Genomic DNA, 16,614 nt, shown 5'->3' with positions numbered 1-16,614 from the left:
TTATTAATGACCACAGGAGCATGTTAGTTTATTTAGCTAGTGGTTATCTTTGTTGCAGAGCAATTGTTGCAACAAGTCAATCAAAGCCAAGTTTCTGTCCCATTGTGGAGCCCGTCCTTCACAAAGCTGAAGGGTGACAGGGAGAAGGTCTTTAGTGAGTGCTAGAAGGGAGTGTCTCATGTGTCTTCAGATACGGATCAGCCCTTTTGTTCCTTGCTACTCCCCTTAAGTCCACTCGGGACTTCACTGTTGCCTGTCTAATTATGGTGAGAGGTGCCCAGATACAGCGGTGATGGGCAACAGAACAAAACCCGAAGTCGGATACTTAAAATGTTTCTTTTTATCCACAACACAAAGGCTGCAGATCTCTCTGTCCCAAGGACCTGATCCTGCAATATGAAGCACACAGCCAGACTAATACAGCCAGGTGCTACACTTGATAGGATCAGAGCCTAATCAGCAAGGTTGTCAGCCTACAAGATATAATCTCCAGGGATAGATCCCAAAATAGATAACTACAATCCAAAAGAGAGAGAGAGAGAGAGAGAGAGAGTATTATTTCCTCACAGATATTGGCTCTTTTCCAGTAGCTACATTCACATGGAACAATCTTAACACCATTCAATTGCCAGAACCGTGGCTGGGTACAGTTATCAAGTGGATGCATATCCCATACACATATTTTTTTGCTTATTTTACCAGGCTTATTTTGGTTTAGCTTAAATCCTTTAGGAATCAGACCAAACTGTTCTAAGTCCCCCTTAAAGCAAAACGAGTGTGTCCACTGATTTAAAACGAGTGTTTAAAAACTGATTTTAATTACAAGGAGTGCAACTGTCTTAGGTAGACAGTGCCTTAAAGTGCCTTGAGACTTGATTTGCAAAGATAGGAGCTTCACCAAGAGAGCTAGAACAACACAGTACTAAACAAATGCCTTTTCCACCCTTTCCAGCCAAAGCAGACAGGTGAAAGATGAAGGATTTGACCAGGAATGGGGCGAGTGGGGGGAGGAGGGGTTGTATAAAGGCTTGTTTACACACAAACTTGACTGACTTAAGTAAGCTGGCTTAGTTAAGCAAGTGTGTGGACCCTCTTCTTTCAGTCTGTTTCAGTTTAGCTCAAAGCGATTCCTGATCAACTGATGCTGACGCAACAAGCCTAGGTCAAACTGAACGAAGTGTCCACATGGCCTTTAGCACTGGTTTCACTAAAGTGGTTTAAAATCACACCTCAAGTTAAACCAGTGGAATCCTGCATGCAGCCAAGCCCTACAGCGCCAATTCTCAAAGGGGGCCAAAGGGAGTTAGGTGCCTAAAGTCCACTGACTGTCCAAAAGTGGGACTTTGAAATCTCAGCCTAAATCTTTCCCATGTTCTCTGTATGAAAAAACAGGCATGGGTGGCAAAGATTAAACAAAGGAGAGGGATAAAGGGCCTGCCCCTGCATCCCAAGTCACCCACTGCTGGGTTCAGTGTGAGTTTTGGGGGTGCAAAGAAAGGCAGAACCAGACCCCTCAATTGGCAAATTCCCAGGGATGGAAATGGCAGTGAAGAGAGAAGCAAGCCCCAACTTCCTGTCCTATCCCAGATTAATCACAAAATGGAGAAGGAAAAACTAACCTGGAGGTTCAAGTCCTGTTGTTCAAGTGAACTCATGGGAGTTGTCAAAAATTGAGAAGAGTCTTGCCCGAAGTCCTGAAGAACGTACAGTACGTTGCACAAGATTTAATGTTTCGTTTACCTCCAGCGTCAGTGCACCTCAGGCACCGCGACAGAAATAGATCTGGCACCTCAATTTGTTAGTACATTGCATTTGTGTCCTGTGATGGGTTGGGCTGGAGTGGCCAGATGATCTATCACCTAAGAGCTTTTTTATCCAACCTTGCCGGCTACAGCACAAACTGCTTCTGGTCCTCTCCCATTTCACCAGGGAAGCTGAAGCATTTCATACAGGCAGCAAGGCAGATGATCCATCGGGGACAGATCTGTACTGCAGAGGGTCCCTTCTCTGCAATATAGAGTGTTTGGCGTGACCCAAGGCTTGGATTTTGGGTTATGCATCTCAGCCTCACACCTCTGCAGGCGTAATCAGTTAGGTCCCTCTGCACATCTGAAGGGGGGTGGGTGGTTCTGAAATGACAGGCTAAGGAACAGGGGGTCCTCTGCATGCAGGAGGGCCTTCAAAAATTGAAAATTATGACCTCACAGGCTACCTTTGGGTTGTTTCACCCTCCATGCCCCAGCTGCCACTGCAGGACCAGCTGTGGCAGGCTTGGCAGAGTTGGGACTGCAGGCTCAAGGTCTGGTTAGCAACAGTGCTGAGCACCCATAGTTTCCATTCCCTTCAGCCAGAGTTGTGGGTGCTTCACATCTTCTTAGCTGAGGACCACGTCAGCTTTACCTGCATCTGGTAACAAGATGGGTGGTGGTCGCTCTCCAGTGACCAGGCAAGATCCTTTCACATAATAAATTAACGAGGAGATGGGTTCTCGGCATGGGGGTTGCAAACAGGCTTCAGGGGGTAGTGACCTCCCTTCCTTTCTGATACTGCTAAATGGGATGGAGGTCCCAGCTAGTTCCTGGTTAGCTGAGATAAACCTATCCAAGGGTGTCCCAGGATGGAAAAGGGGGAAGACCATCGATTTAGGACAACCGGCATTGTACTAGGGGGTGAATTTCACCCACAGTGTTGCCAGCTCTCATGATTTTATCATAAGCCTCATGATATTTTTAAAGTCCCAACTCCTGGAGTCCTGTTAGTACGTGAGAATCTCAGCATTCATTAAAAAAAAAAAGTTTCTAGCTCTTGTGGTTTTAGAGAATAGCTTGAAAACATGACTCAGGTGTAACCCGAACGTTTCAAAGGCCAGGAAACAAATTAAAAAGTTGCCTTTAAAAATAATGAGATTTTTAGAAAAAAAAAGTCAGAATTTTTGAGGGCCCAACTCATAAATGTTGAATGCTTGGGGTTGGCAATACAATGTTTATTTTCTGTGCTTGGATTATTTGTATGGCTTTGTGTGCCTTATGAAAAAAGCAGATCACTTTGTTGGTCTAGTGCCAAACCAAACTGTAACGTACACTAAAAATTCTATAGTGGAGTGGAACTGAATACAAAGGGGTAAGATATCACTTCAGCAGTACAGGCAGAAAAAAGTACATTACAGAATAGGAGAATTATATGGTTTATCGCTTGTGTTTATGGCCAGAAAGAAAATACTGTATCTATATATCTATAGATATATATTCCCACTGTATATTGCAATTATAGAACAAAACTGAATTACAACTTTATAAATAAAATCCACATATGCTGATTTATGAGAGATTTATTTCTCAACCTTTGAAACGAGGCTTGGCTTGACTTTTTAAAACCGGTCATTTGCTGAAAGCAAGCCTGTAATTCAGGAAGGGGCAAAATCAGAAGTTTGCTGATTTGACTGCCTGACAAATGCCAATCCCTGTACAGCTCTGTTTCACATGAGCATACAGGATTTCCCAGGGATATGAGGCAGGGCAGCTGTTTGGGGCATTTTGGAAAATGCACCTAAAGCAACATTTAATAATAACTTGAAAAAATAGTTTTGCTTTTTCCCCTTCATTATTTTAAAAACCACAGTGGCACATAATTAAAATTGAAGAAAGAGTGAATGATCGTTACACACTACAGCCATCAAAGAGCTCCACTCCTGACTTGCTGTGTGCGCAAAAAAAATGTGATTGCTACCCCTATAATGAGCGGGAATCCACAAACAACTGGAATAGAGAGTCTTTAGCTTGTTGGGACAGGATCAGGGCCTATTATAACATGTTTGTTAAAGGCAAGATTGTGAGCTTTTTAGTCACATTGTGTACCTGCTCACTCGCGTCCCATTAATGTCTTGTCTTTTGAGGAGTCTTAGCTCCTCAAAGGTAGTTAGGCACCTACATGCTTTTGAGGCTCTGGGCTGTAGCCCTTTTTGCAAATTTTACTGAAAGGGACTTGCCCCAGACATTCTGAGCCCCCACACAGGGCCTCACCCATAAAACCTCCTTTCTGCCCATGGAAAATAAATTATAACTTCAGAAGGGCATGTAAATTCCCAACTGCACAAAGAGATGCCTCTAAAGCAGAGGTCCCCAATTTGTGGGGTGCTCCCCCCTTGGGTGGCATGGAGGACCATTCGGGGGGGGGGGCGGCTGGGGTCTGGGCAGTGGGGAGGGAGCACCTGGGGATCGGCTGCCAGCCCTGCGCCCGGGGATCTGCTCCCAGCTGTGGTTGCTGGCCGTGGCTCCGCTCCTGCCCCCATTTGGCCACCTTACCCCTGTCAGTGTCCCCCTCCCCCGCCCTCTACCCTCCGAGACAGGAGATGGGAGCGGCGTAAGGTAAAAAGTTTGGGGATCACTGCTTTAAAGAGAAAGCAAGAGCTGCTGGAGTTCTCAGCTGCCAGAGGTGAAATAGGATTTTAAAAATGTAATGCTGAATCCATAAAGAACCAAGGTTTGGAGTAATAACTGCCTGTATACAGCATATTCTGCGCATGATCCAAAGGAAACCAGCAGCAAGCAATTCTGAGTTCAAAGAAGGATATTCACCACTGTAGCCACTTTATCTCTCTCCTAAGACGTGCCATCGGATTTTTGAAGGGCCATGGCTGGGCAACACCTTGCTTTTACGTCTACTCCCCAAAATGGGTTGGTTTTGTCTCTTTTAAAGGTTGGTTTTGGGGCTTTTGCTACATGGCCATCACAGCACACAGCCGTTTTCCTTCCACAATAAACAGCTCTAAGTCAACTGAGCGGGCACCCCGAGGGCGGGGCTGACACTAGATGACAGCTCTGTCTCAGCACTACATAGAATGTCAGGGTTGGAAGGGACCTCAGGAGGTCATCTAGTCCAACCCCCTGCTCAAAGGAGGACCAATCCCCAGACAGATTTTTGTCCCAGAGCCTTAAATGGGCCCCCTTAAGGACTGAACTTACAACCCTGGGTTTAGCAGGCCAATGCTCAAACCACTAAGCTATCCCTGATCAAGCACCTTTCACTAACACATTCCATCAGAGCTAGACTAGAGACCTCAGGCAGGGAGCAAGCAGTGAGGGAAGCAGAGGAAGCATTTACAGTTTGCTCTTGTGAAAGGGGACAAGATACATCAATAGGAACTAAATGACACGGCCAGTGGCCCTCCCACCTACTTTGGCAACTCTATTAAAATCTGTTGCCTCGAACTTGCCTGAGAACTTATTTGCACTAAGAGTGAGTCAGGTTTTTAAAGCGTGAATGATGCTTATTTCTGGGACCACGTCAAAAACACAGGTGAGAGGAAGAGCTTAAAAGAGACAAAAATGCTGAAAGATAGTCCCGGCACATCGATGCTAGATAAATATTGGGTGGGGGGTATGGAAAATTAAATCAAATACAGCTGAGTACAAATGAGATGATTAACAAACAAACCAATCTGTTTTAACCAAAGCATTAGCAGTACTGCAGGCAGGGTCAGTAATGTAACTATTGGATAAGAAGCCAGATTAAATCAGTTGTGGGAGTGTAATATACCAGCCAGATCTTACCACTGCCTTTGTGGGTTGAGCTTTTGGGCAACTGGCACTGTACCAGTCAGCCCAAGTTCCCGAAGAACTTGGCAAATGATCAACAAAGCGTCACAATGCCCGTCGCGGTTGGTAAACTGAGGCACAGAGCAGCTATGTGACTTGCAAAACGTGGTGTAGCAAGTCAGTAGCAGGCCCAGGCATGGAATTCAGGTGTCCTGGTTCCTAAACTCCTAGTCTTACACTTGTCCCACATGTTCGACTTGGCTGACAGGGATGTCATCGTCATGTCTGTAAAACAGCTGGTTCCAGGCCCAGGAGAGGCGCCACACTCGATTTGGAGAGGTGGAAGGGCTGGACCAGTGTCGTCTGCGCAGCAGAGGTTCGTCCAGCTCTGTTCCAAACCCGCCAAGCAAAGCAGCACACGGAAACCCTCATGGTGACGGGCGCCGCACTATGGAAGGTGTGTAAACTATGGAGTGTTTTTTCCGGCTCCTGCCGCTACCCTGGCTCAGAGGCCCTGCAATAGATGTGGGAGCGGGATTCACTTCCTATTGCCTAATCTGCTCTGGATCCATGTTTGGACCTTCCATTGCTATCACTAGGTAGGGTGACCAGATAACAAATGTGACAAATCGGAGAGGGCTATGGGGGGGTAATAGGTAGCCTATATAAGGCAATGCCCCCCAGTATCGGGACGGTCCTGCTAGTATCGGGACATCTGGTCCCCCTATCATGCAGAACCACACTGCTTGTACCAGAATGACTGACATCTTGGGGTACATCTACACAGCAAACCAACCAAACAAAACAGCAGCAGCGAGTCTCAGAGCCCAGGACACGCTCTGGCGTGAAATAGAGCCATGACGCTGTTTTGGCTCAGGCTGGAGCTTGGGCTCTGAAACACCTCCCCTGCCCCCAGGCCTCAGAGCCCAAGCGCCAGTCTCCGCTGGAATGGCCACATGACGATTTTTAGCACTAGAGCATGAGCCCAAGTCTGTAGACCTCAGGCTCTGAGATTCACTGCTGTGGGTTATTTTTTTTTTTTCTGTGTGGATGCACAGGACTGGGACTCAGGAGAGCTACGGGCTAGCCCAGCTCTGCTACAGATGTCCTGTGTGGTGTACTAAGAACTGATGGAATTGCAAACTGTCATTTTAAGCATGTGTGAGTGGCGGTGGGAGAGGGAGTGTGTTCCTGGTCCTGCTTGCAGGCTAGGGGGCTCTGTAGTGAAGCATTTGGGGAGCAGCAGTCTGAACCAAGCAAGCTTACAGCAAGGTGCGGGATTAGTTTTGTGTCTCTGCCTTAAGGACCAGCCTGTTTCCTGCCTCTGTGTTTTCGGGTTCGTGTGTGTAATCATTCTGCATTCTAAGAAATAAAGTAGGCTTATGCTGTAACCTGCCACTAAGAGTAGTTATGTTCATATCTAATGTGTGTGTGTGTACTCTGTGATCATAAAACGGTGTAACTTTGGGTAAGTCTGTTTCCTTTTGTATTAAGAGAAGATAATACCACCCTGGTTGGTGTTGTGCGGCTTCATTTACATGTGTGAGAACCTCAGCTAGAAGAAGCTATAGAAGCATAAGAACATAAGAGCTGGCATGCTGGATCAGCCCATAGTCTAATTTACCCAGTATCCTGTCTCCGACAGTGGCAGACACAGTGTACAGACAGGGCAATTATGGAATGAACCACACCTGTCTCCCATGTCTGGCTTTTGGCAATCAGAGGTTTAGGGTCACACCACACATGGGGTTATGTCCCTGACCATCTTGGTAATAGCCACAAATGGACTTATTCTCTATGAACTTATGCAGTTCTTTTTTGAACCCAGTTATAGTTTTGGCCACCGCATCATCCCATAGCAATGAGTTCCACAGGTTAGCTGTGCATTGTGTGAAAAAATACTTCTTCTTGTTTGTATTAAACCTGCTCCTATTCATTTCTTCGGCTGACCCCTGTGTTGTGCACTATGTAAAAGGTAAATAACACGTCTCAATTCACTTTTTCAACACCATTCATGATTTTATAGACCTCTGTCATATCCCCCTTAGTTGTCTTTTCTAAGATGAACAACCTTAATCTTTTTAGTCGCTCCTCATATGGAAGCCATTCTTTACACTGGATCATCTTTGTTGCCCTTCTCTGAACCTTTTCCAGTTCCACTATATCCTTTTTGAGACAGGGCAACCACAGTATGCAAGGTGTGACCTCACCAGAGATGTATATAGTGGCGTTACATTTTCTATTCCTTTCTTAATAGTTCCTAACATTCTGTCAGCCTTTTTGAGTGCTGCTGCACATTGAGCAGACGTGTTCAGAGAATTATTCACAGGGACGCCAAGATCTCTTCCTTGAGTGGTAACAGCTAATTTAGAACCCAGCACTGTAGATGTAGAGTTGGGATTATTTGTTCCAATGTGCATTACTTTACACTTATCAACACTGAATTTCATCTGCCATTGTATTGCCCAGTCACCTAGTTGTGTGAGATCCTACTCCTCATAGTCTGCTTTGGATTTAACAATCTTGAATAAGTTTTTATCGTCTTCCCACTTTGCCACTTCACTGTTCACCCTCTTTCCAGATCATTTATGAATATGTTGAACAGCACAGAGGCCAGGACAGAGCCTTGGGGGACCCCGCTATTTACCTCTCTCCCTTCTGAAAACTGACTATTTATCCTTACCCTTTGTTTCCTCTCTTTCAACCAGTTACTGATCTAAGAGAGGACCTTCCTGCTTACCTCATGGCTACTTAGAATCCTTAAGAGCCTTTGGTGAGGGGCCTTGTCAAAGCCTTTCTGAAAATCCAAGTACACATGACGAATTAATAGCAGGGGCTGTGCAGTAAAAATCCAGGCTGCACATAAAACACATGCCCTGTCAATCAGAAGAGAATTTTGGGCTAGCTCTGCACAACAGGTCTGATGTACACATCATATGGCAACAACTAATGGTTAGGCATACAGGCAGTAAAATCTTGAAGGCAGGGACCTTGGCCAAGATTTTTAAAAAATGACTAGCAATTTTGGGAGCCTCCATTTTTGGGTGCCCAACTCAAGATACCTTAAAGGGCCATGATTTTCAAAGGTTGGATGTTCAGCACTTTCAGAAAATCTGGCCCCTTTAAGGTATCTCAAATTGGACACCCAAAATCACTCATCATTTTTGTAAATCTTGACACATTTTTTCATATGCCTTTGTACAGCCCCTAGCACATAGGGGCTCCAATCCGGAGTGGGGTATTTGGGCTCTGCTCTGCTATAAACAAACAATAAAAATAGTCTTAAGAACGGTACCTAAAGAAATTCTTTCCTACTGAATCACTGCTTGTTTCCTGCAAAACAGAAGGGAGGACTCAGAATTTTTTTTTTTTTTAATCCTTGAGCGGGTTGTTGTAAACATCTTGAGAAAAGCACTAGCACAGCAATGTTCATGTAGCACTTCAGTCTCGCCTTTCCTGCAACAAACGAGTGGCAGGTAATTCACTTTGAAGTGGTTTCTTTGGTTAGATTAGCTCACTGCACTGGCTTTTCAGTTGTTTACGCTTTGGAAATGGAATGTGGCTTGAAGAGCCCAGTGGCAGCCAAGCAGACACGTGTGTAGACGGCTTTTGCAAAGTAAGGACTGAGACATTGAGGTCAAGTGATTCTGGAGGACTTGCTGGTTCTAGGCTGTCTCTTACCTTCAGACTGCCTTTGAGGTCTGATGGTGCTGAGCTGCTCCCCTCCCTTGGAGGGGAGGAGAAAGTTGTGAGACTGAACAGGAAGTTAAAGGTGTTCAGCACTGCACAGCGTTAAGCCCTTAGAGTTAGACCCACAAAGGGGCATTCTGAAGAACTGGGCCTGTTCCATGAACTCTCCAAACTAGTTAATATTTCTAAATATCCCTATGTATTACTTGTGTTATGGTAGCGCCTAAGAGCCCCAGTCATGGACCAGAACCCAACGGTGCTAGGTACTGTATAAACAGAACAAAACAATAGCCTCTCCCCCAAAGAGCTTACAATCAAAAGCCAATGTTGATGTTGCTAATGGGAGTCACTTTCCTGACTCCAGGACCCTGAATACTCCATTCTGTAGGAAGAATTAAAACATAATGGGGCAGATGTATCCTGTTCATTTCAGTAGCTGGATCTGGCCTGAGGTGTCTTCCTCCCATAAGTCATTTCCCAGCTGTCCCCTCAGATCGTCAGCCTTTTTCCGAATGGGCATTAGCTTCTTGTATGTCTGGGGAAAGGCCTAAGAAGCACAAATCTAAATACCTACCTCCTCCCCCACCCCCACCCCCAACTGTGACATTGTTACAGTCACTAACTAATGAAAGGTACCCTAATGGGTTTGGCTACAAGTCCCTAGCTCAGATTAATGACATTCCTCCGAGTTGAAGGTCTGACATCAAGGCTGACTTCACTAGCTGCAATAATGTAGGCTCTTGAGGAGCTATTACTGACGCAGAGAGTGTTCCAAGTCCAGAAGTTGATATTCAGTCCCTTGGGCTTCCTATGTGCAACTGGAACAGAAATTAAACAGGAGGACCCTGATTAACGCTCAGATTGGTTAACTCTACATGGTGGGGCTGGATTAAAAGCATGTATGTCTGGAGTCTAAGGCCATGTCTACACTAGCTCTCATGTTAGCAAAACTTTTGTTGCTCAGGGATGCACGGCATAAGTTTTGCCAGCATAAGTGCTCATGTTCACAGCGCTATGTTGGCAGGAGATGCTCTCCCACCAACATAGCTACTACCTCTCGTTGAGCTGGTTTTATGATGTCTACGGGAGAGCTCTCTCCTGTCTGCATAATGCGGCTACACGAGCGCTCTTGTCTCTTACAGTGGCACAGCTATATCGATACAGCTGTGCTGCTGTACGCTTGTAAGTGTATTAGCCTAAGAATTCCAGCCATCTCAGGGCCTGATCCTATGCCCGGAGACATCAATGCCGAAGCTCCCATTGAACTCAGTGGTTGAGGATCAGGGGCCATAGGAGACACACCTAACCTTGAAAACACTCAGTTGGCTTCAGTTCTGGAGCGGCTCTCTCCTGTGATGAGCAGTTGTGGATGCCAATATTCCCCTCTCTGTGCAGGCAAAATGTCCTCACTGGCAACCATGGTGCGGCCCTGAGAGCCGAATGTTGCTTTCTGTGGAGTTTTGAGAAAATGGGAACACGTGTCAGGGAATCACCTGCTGCTTCTCATGTTTTCTGACTCATTTCTGGTTGTCCCCACACCATGCTAATAGAAAAAGGTGTGAGTTCACAAAAGCTGACAGAAGGGAAGGGAAGGGACCTACCATATAAGAAAATTGTTCTGATTGGCCCCATCTGGGTGATATAAAATTATATTAACACAAAGTTATCTGTAGTCCCACTTACTCCTCTAACATGTCATTATCCATCTGCTAGTTTCCCACATGGGTCATGGCGCAGAAGAGGCCTTTCAGGAGGGACCTGAATGCAGAGGGTAGTGGAGTGGCCTGACAGATGAGCTCAGAAAGAACGTTCTACGAGAGGAGGCCGTGAGGAAGAAGGCACAGAAACATTGCCATGCGAAGCTGTCAGACTGGCTGCTGGGGTAACAGGCGGCAGAACCGCCTGGCAGCCACTGGCTCAGGATGGCATAGGGGGGTGTTGGAGGGAGGCAGGGGCTTGATGGATGAGTGGCTGAGGGCTAGTGACATCAATCCTACAGAGGTAGATGGTCCTGCTCTCCCATCATCTGCTCCATGGCAGCCCATCCCGCTCTCTTTCACCCAGCGTAGTTCAGAGGCTAGGGAAAACTGAGCCCTGTATTTATAAAAGTACACGTGGTTTCAAGGTTACGTGAAAACCTTCCCAGTTTAGCATCCCTCGGCCTTATGCCTTGTTTTTGCAAGAAGTGAAGCCCGTTGAAAGTGGAGGGCACTTTGGCAGGACTGGAGAGCACGGGTTCGCTTCCGCGGTTCCGTGAGTTCAGCACACAGAGGAGGCGCACAGAACCAGCGTAGATAGCTCGTCATGCCGCTGCGTGGAATCTGGCCCAGGCACAGGTTGTGCGACCTTTCAGACCAGTCCATTGCTTCTGTGGCCGCGTTCGTTGGCTGCGATACAGCACCCATGCTCGGAGTCCCCTCCCTGGAAAGCTGGCGTTCAGTCCAGTCCATTTTCACAGCCCTCCTGCACCCACGGTTGTTATTAACACAATACGCTGTGCCAAATAGAATCTTTTCCATTCTTAATCTCTGGCTCACAAGGTTGTTAAAATCATTCGCTGCTCTGTTATACCAAACAGAATTTCGTATGATATTTTGGCCAAAGGCTGTGTTTGAAGTAGTCTTTAATCTCAGTTCTAGGACGGAATCATATGTAAACAGTTACATTTTATCAGCTCTGCTGTAGAGTAATTTATTTGCTGGTCTATTTTTAGCAACATCTAAGTGCTTCAATATTATTTTAAACAGGTTCTATGGGATTAAGTGGAACTAAATCCTCACCGCTATAAAAGGTAATTTAGGTCCGGATCCTGCAAAGCTCTGCATGGTGCCCTGTGCCCCTGCTACTCCCATTGGCCGCGGTTTCCAGCCAATGAGATCTGCGGAGCCAGCCCTCGGGGCAGGGCAGTGCACAGAGACTCCCCAGCTGTCCCTCTGCCTAGAGGCCGTGGGGACATGTTGCTGATTCTGGGAATCGCACGGAGCCAGGTAGGGAGCCTGCCAGCCCGCCAACCGGACTTTTAACGGACCAGGATCCCTTTTCGAGTGGGTGTTCTGGCCGAAAACTGGAAACCTGGCAACTCTATGCTGTAGCATACAGGGTTGTAAAACAGAATGTTTGTATTTCCCGTTCCTGATTCTAGTTAGATTTCAGAGTTCCCCACCAAACAGTTCAACTATGTGCCACTTAACTCCCACTTAAGGCCTATTTGATGCATGGGCCCCATACAGATCCTGTGCCCATGGGTGAATTTCACCCACAGGTGCTTCTGCTTTTCTACTGGGAAAATGGCATGGAATGGAACAACTCCATAGCCGGCTTAAAACTTTCCCCAGCTTTTTTGCCTAGTATCTTGCATGTTTGAATAATGGTTGTATCCATTTCTCTATTAATTTACCTGGTAACAGAGATTTCCTCTCCAGGGAGCCAGGTTTTACACTGGGAAATGTCAGTGCCTAATTTGGAGAGAATTGATTTAATCCGGGGCCCTGTAGCATTTTACAGCAGTTGGCCTAGGGTCCTGGCCACATACATGATCATCTCTCATTGTTCTCCTCTTCTGAAGGCGTAAAATCTTTAAAAACGTTTCGTTGTATCCAAGGGATTCAGTCAAAGCCATTTCGTGCCCTGCCTGGCTCGTTGTGATAGGGTCCGTGTACAATTGGGGATGATCTGCATTTTATATCTTTTTTTAATAACCTGAAATCATAACCCATTGGCTTTCAATTACCCAGGAAGCTTGGATCTCAGTGCAGACTGAAAAGAATAATGTGACTCAATTGACTGTGAAATCCTTCTCGGAAGAGGTGTAATTGTGATCGTAAACATCCATGTGATAATTTACTACCAGATTTAATCCCTACAGAGGGGAACACTCAGGGCTCGGAGAACAAGTCTGAAAAGAACTTCAAAGGCTGAAAGTTATGGTTAAAGACCATTTGGTACAGATAAGGGGAGGGGCTTCAGTGGTAGCTGTAGCCCATCTTTGTGTTCTTCAACCCTGTGTAGTAATGGCTCCCAGAGGCCTTTATGGTAGCCAGGGATCATCAGAGTGTAGGGCTGTTTCAGCCACGCCCTCTTTCCCCCATGGATGCCCCTTTGCCGGGTCATGATTTTGAATTTCTTAGTTAATTCAATCGCCTAATTGTTCTGTTCCTGAGTGTGGGGTCAGCCTCTCACAGATACTGGGGCAAAGGGTTGAAATCAAGATGCCAATTTTGCAGCTTCAGTCCCATCTCCACTGCGCTGGAATGAGAGTTGGGGCAGTTGCCTGGCAGAGGGAGGTGCAGAGGAGAAATGTGACATTTCCTCAAAACCACTTGTTGGCCCAAAGATTTTCTGCAAGACAGATGGACAGGAATTTAAAGAGCCCTAAAAGGTCTGAGGCTGTATAAGGAAGTTGACAGGGGGATTAATGTCACCTCTGTGTTCAGGGCCAGCGCAAGGAGCCACTTATGTCCCACTGAAGCTCTCTTGGGCATAGACCTTCTGCAGGAGATGTGCGCTGGGGTGACTGTCACCCATTGCAGCTAAGGAAATGCCTCTTGGCAGTCTCAATGCGGGACAGCGAACAGCTATAAAGACAGACACGTAGGAAGTGTTACAGAGTGATAAGGATGCCAAGATGGTAAATCAAAAGCAGAGGAAGGATATAAAGCAGCATATACATAATAAATCTTTTTAAAGGCTGACAATCAGGCAAGAAGTCACTGGAGCCTTCAGGAGGATGTGAATTGGGAGAAATTGCTGAAAACTTGAATTCCTTGCCTTGATAATTAAGGAAAAGAAATGGAAGGTTGCATACTGTATGGGAGCCTGGGAAGCATGATATTTTCCTGTGTGTGTAAAGGGAGCGGGGGGAGAACATGAAAAGGTTTTATATTTAACCTAAGCAGACGGTTGGTAACCAGAAGAAACAGAAGAGCATTGCCAGGGAGCTAGGACGGCCTCTGGCGATAGTGTCTGACAGCTCTCGGTGAAAGTGGCGGTATGATAGGATTGATGAGCAGATAGCTTAGTCTCCAGGCTTAAGACAAGAATCCCCCAAAAAATAAGTTGTGGAGAAAAAAAGGGAATTTTGATAAAAGCACAGAAGTAGTCAATATTTTATGGACAATGGAAGAGGTCATCAAGTACAAGATGAATTTGATTTCTGTGAGCATTTCAATAGGCTAAAGATAAAACTCTTTGGGGCAAGGACTGTCTTTTGTTTTGTGTTTGTACAGCGCCTTGCACAGTGAGAGCCTAGGCTATGACTGAGGCTCCTAGGTGTTACCGCAATACAAATACACGCTGTAGAAATATTGAATTCCATGCAGTTTCCCACTGACACACACCGCATGCTTACAACAACACTCCTGCTATGTTCTCACCAGTTCTCGAGGTGAATTCCATTTAAGACAATGGAAAGGAAATTCTGTTCTTAAGGTTTCAGGGTGGGTTATTCTAAATTACCCATTAAAAAGCCCCAACAACAACACAGGCTTGATTGGCTGTGGAGTCCCTCACACCTGTGCAAAGAGAGCAGTGGCTTTGGAACATGCTGTAGCATTTTACACCCACTGGGCACTAATTATGGCCAGCTATTTTGTTGACAACTGCCAGTAGTGACAAACCATCAAATGAAGATTCAAAGCTCCTGGCTGTACTGATCCTCCAAGGCTAATGCCACTGTTGAGCCGACCCAGGAACAAGTCCCATTTCCCAGTCTTCTACAGTGTAGCCAGATCCTCTGGTTAGCATTTGTGGGGGCATATCCAGGGGTTTCTGTGCTGAGCCGCTCTATGATTTTTCCCCAGAAAATTATGGGAGAACCTGTCTGTTCTTCTGGGCACATGGGGGGAATTGTGGGCCGGTAGTGGAGGACTAGCAGCAGTCATGTGATTTAGCCTGCAACCTCACTGCATAGTGGGTGGGTTACCAGCCCAAGTGAAAGTGGAAGCTCTAACCCCTATCCCAAGCCATGCCGGCTATCGCAGGTTGAAATCACTCCTGAAATTAGGTCAGAAGTTTGTGTATGTGGAGAGGAACTAAGAGCAGTACCTGGGTAAGAGCCTGAGATAACTGCAGTGAAGACATACTCTCAGAGAGAACCATATTGGGTACATTCTCTAGGTTTAACTCAACTAAAATGCATCATTGTAAAAAGATCCTGCTGTGTTAAGATGCATTCAGTAATAAGGCAACATCCAGTTTGTATATTATCTAGACTGAGCTCTGCTTGGCCATCTGTTGGCTCAGGTGCCAGGGGATGACCAAAATTGTTAGCTACCGGTACCTGCCTGTAGTGTTCCTCGTTATTTAAAGTCTCTTTCAGTCTGATATCCCCTGAAAGCCTGCAGGACCAAGGTGTCAATTCTGACATACAGTACAACTTCAATGTCTTAACAAATTGGTAATCCCTGTCTGGGATATATAGGCAAGAAAATGGGTGGTGTCTAGAATAGATTTGCTACAATTTTCTAAATTTACAGGATTTAATATTAACTGATGTTAAACATTTCACTGTACATTGAGAAGTCCCTGGTACCTAATGCCTAAAATATCCTTCACCAGATGAAAGAAGAGGCAACAGATTTCAAAATGTAAGCCACTACAAAAACCCCAAACTCCAAGTCATTCTTTTCTTTTCTTTTCTTTTCTTTTCTTTTCTTTTCTTTTCTCAACTGGTTTCCTGGTTGAAGTCAGTTCCTGGTTAACCTGTTCCAATGAAACAACAAAATAGTGGGTGTCTCTAATTCACTGAGTAACAATGACATTCCAAAGCCCCAGCTGCTGACGAGGGTAGAGGATTCAGTACAGGGGAGTTCATGACACCACTGCTAGGGTTGCTTTCGGAGGAATACCTTGAAGGGGAAGGCAGAGAACAATACTCTGATCTCTCCTGGAGCTGGGTCCTTGACTGGGCAGCCCAGGCATATGTCATTAGTGTGCCCACAGTCCGTGGATTCATCAGAGTGAGCTTATCCTGTACTCTTGGAGAAGCCAAAGACCTGGGGCATCAATGTAACCATGCTCAGTTTGGAGCTTCACAATCCAGATGTGTGCTCTAAATTCACATGGTCTTGGAACGGGGGGAAAGATAAAGCCCACCCCTGTCAGAGAGGATCCGAATGCTTTTCTTGCTTCATTCTGGGCCACTGTCACTGTACCCAACTTCACAACATCTGCAGCTTTCTTCTGGGCTACAGAGAGGATTATGGCTCCCATTATTCACACCTGCCTCTTGGAACAGTTTACACTCCTAGGTAGATCCAGTGCCCATGGAAGTCTGCGTGAATCTCTCCATTTATTTCAGTGGGCTTTGTGCCAAAGCACCTACAACTCCTAATGAAACAGGAGAATCATGGGTGCCCAGTGTGTGAGTTCAGCCCTGAGGCCTTGAATCCTG

The 16,614-nt window shown here is 46.0% G+C and overlaps 1 protein-coding gene across 1 annotated transcript in view; it reads right to left on the bottom strand.

Annotated features, from left to right (window-relative positions):
• Positions 1 to 8,919: 8,919 nt before the first annotated feature.
• The window catches only part of LOC122172254 (retinoid-inducible serine carboxypeptidase-like), a 331,017-nt gene continuing 323,322 nt past the window's right edge, over positions 8,920 to 16,614 (bottom strand). Inside the window, exon 13 of the transcript XR_010591886.1 lies at positions 8,920 to 9,181. The gene's annotated coding sequence lies outside the window, so the exon portion shown is untranslated. The remainder of the gene's footprint in view (positions 9,182 to 16,614) is intronic.

This window comes from Chrysemys picta, chromosome 12 (genome assembly GCF_011386835.1).
Source record: "Chrysemys picta bellii isolate R12L10 chromosome 12, ASM1138683v2, whole genome shotgun sequence".
In the NCBI taxonomy this organism is placed as follows: domain Eukaryota; kingdom Metazoa; phylum Chordata; order Testudines; family Emydidae; genus Chrysemys; species Chrysemys picta.
Note: the sequence above shows the minus strand (reverse complement) of the source record. Positions and strands in the feature narration are given on the sequence as shown.